Source organism: Nannobrachium achirus (genome assembly GCF_963921795.1).
Source record: "Nannobrachium achirus genome assembly, chromosome: 18".
Taxonomy (NCBI): Eukaryota; Metazoa; Chordata; class Actinopteri; order Myctophiformes; family Myctophidae; genus Nannobrachium; species Nannobrachium achirus.
Window position 1 is genome coordinate 12,991,230 of NC_137825.1, and position 2,997 is coordinate 12,994,226.

Here is a 2,997-nt window from a genome sequence, read left to right on the forward strand (position 1 = left end):
ACACCTCGACACAAAGCCTGCAGGAGGAGCCAGGAATTGAACTTGGAACCTTTGGATCCCAAGGCAGTCGCTCTACCTTCCTTCTGAGGCACTGCCATTCAAATGCTGGTAAAATCTGTTAACACTCAAATACCTGGAACGCGCCCGAGTCGCGTTAGATTTTAACCACTTTAACCACTATTTTATGCCTTAACCATTGAAAAATAGCAGATATACAAGCTCACAGCGCGGCACCGAGTGCCGCGCTGCGAGCTTGTAGATCTGCTATTTTTGAAAAAAACGTGAACATGGGTGCAAGTATTTGAATATCTTTGACCCGATCTTTGACCCGACTTCTAAATCCTTCCTCTAAATCAGTGGTTCTCAAACCTTTTCTTGTCAAGGACCCCCAAAATTACAGGTATTTGGCCACGGACTCCCATCTCAAAATATGTTGTTCCAGGGACCCTCAGATTTTTTTTTTTTTTTCAAATGTATATCTGCTATTTTTCAATAGTTAAAGCATTCAATAATTCTATGTTTAAATGGGTTAATAAAATATGGCTCTCTGATAACAAAACTATCATTACACCTGGGTAAAACTGGTGATTACTAAGCAGGGCCACAGACGATCTGAGTGGTTGACAATGTATATCACAAAGAAAGAGGAGATTACCTATCTGGGTTGTGTTTTAATTTAGAACACCTTTCCGGGTTATAAAATGGCAAAAAAAGTCATCAAGAAGGTCAACCAAAGAATACGTTTTTTGGATCTCGTCGTTGGTATGTAGGAATGGTGGAGCCATTGTGACTCTGCATGCACCTCATGGTAAATGGTAAAATAAATGGTGCATTTATATAGCACCTTTATCCAAGGCGCTTTACAGAGATTGTGCATTACATTCACCCATTCACACACACATTCATACACCGATGGCAGAGGAAACCATGCAAGGCACCAACCAACCTGCTCACTGGGAGCAACCAGCTCAAGGACTCTTCGACACCAACTCTGGGGGAGCCCGGGATCGAACTGGAAACCCTTCGAGAACCCTCTGTGTTCTAATGACGGTTTCTCTACCCCTGAGCCAATGCCGCCCATATATAGAATACACGCCCAACCCAGGTGAAATCCGTTTCGTGCTGCAGTGAGGTCCTCACGAGTATAGTAATACAAACATGTGCACACACGTGTGTGTGTGTGTGTGTGTGTGTGTGTGTGTGTGTGTGTGTGTGTGTGTGTGAGCGTGTGTGTGTGTGTGTGTGTGTGTGTGTGTGTGTGCGTGTGTAAATGACACGTTTTGCGGTAAATGCCTGGAGAGACAGCTTAATCTACCTTAATGAGGTGGCTGTTCCCAGTTCTCTGATATATGCACAGGAGTACATAAGTGCACGTAAACACACACACACGCAGCAGCACGTGCTCACAGAGGCAAACACACACTCACAGCTGAAATAACTAATAGGATTGACCATTAACGTTGCTTTATGTTCACGGATCAGCAGCTCTGTTATGTCAGTGCAGAGCAAAGGGCTCAGGCAGGGACGTGCTGGCCATTGGGAAAAGCGGGACAACTCCCGAACGGCCGGTTCATTCCCGGCCGGTCCAGGCCGGCCATTAGGAAAAAAAATACAAATAAAATGTCGGCCTTCGTTCCATTTTGGGGGCTGGGTGGCCAACAAAGTAAATCGTCACTGTCGGGCAGAAACCTCGTATCTTCAAGTTTCAAATTTGTACATTTTTTCGCAAAGCAAAGCCCTGCTTCATCATACAAGGCCGTTGCACAAAAGTAGTGAAAACAGCAGATCTACAAGCACACAACGCCTCGAAATGATGTACAAAACAAACGGTTTTGGACATACAAGGTTTCCACCCGACAACGACGAAATATAACTGGCCCACTGGCTTCACTTCTCATGATCTGAAATGGCAAATCAGCGCTATAGAGAGATCTCTCTCTCTCTATAGCGCGCAATGAGGGCCTCTAAAACTCTTTTTTCCCGGGCTGAATCAGGGGCCCAGCACGTCCCTGGGCTCAGGGTTCTCAGTTCTATGCAGTTCAGAACCTCCACTCCCAAACACACACAAATATTATTATGAATGGACCTCTTACTGTAAGTCCTAATTCAAATAGAGTGAAAATAGCCGTCACACCGTGACAAGTTGTGAGCTTATAGATTTACTTTAATTTACTTTAAGAGTCTAGACTAGTGCTTTTTTTTAACATCCATTAACCAGTCGTAGAGGCGAAAAAAACAAACAACTCCATTTCTAGCACATAGTAGCTCTGACCAGGGGGGGATCTAGAGGTTGTTCGCCTTTTTATGGCAGTTATTTATGGCCTATTATTGACAAAACTCTGTGGAGTCATCTCCGCCATTATGAAAGGCACACGTGAACAAAAGAAAAAAAAGAAGGAATTGTCGAGCGATACAAATAAGTGCCTTAGCGTCACACCGCTCACGGACATAGCTGCGTTGGACTCGAGATGAAAAATGAATTGTTCTGGGATATCATAAACATCAGATTAACATAATAAAACGGCTTGTCGGGAATTCTCCTTTAATTTAATTTTACTTTTTTTATAATCATTCATCATCATCATTAATTCATTCATCCAAATGTCAACATAGCAATGCATTGATATTATTAGCAAGAAACCGCGTACGTTGTAATTTGTACTCTTATGAATACTTGAGTCTTTTTGCAGAGTTCAGCGTCAAGAAGACATCTATAATCCAACGGAACCCTGTTACCCTGCTTGAGGAGAAGCATGGCACATTTGGCCCTAAACAGACACTGTGGCAGATTACCTAAGCACAGTTCTGACAAAAACCTAAGAAAGACATTGACCATGTACAGACTGAGTGATCATGGCTTGGCAATAGAGAAGGGCAGACACAGACAGACCTGGCTGCCCAGTGTGCTGTCATTGTGATGAGGGAGCTGTAGAGACAGAATTACACTTCCTAACACAATGTAAAAAATACACAAACATTAGGGAGGAATTCTTCCCA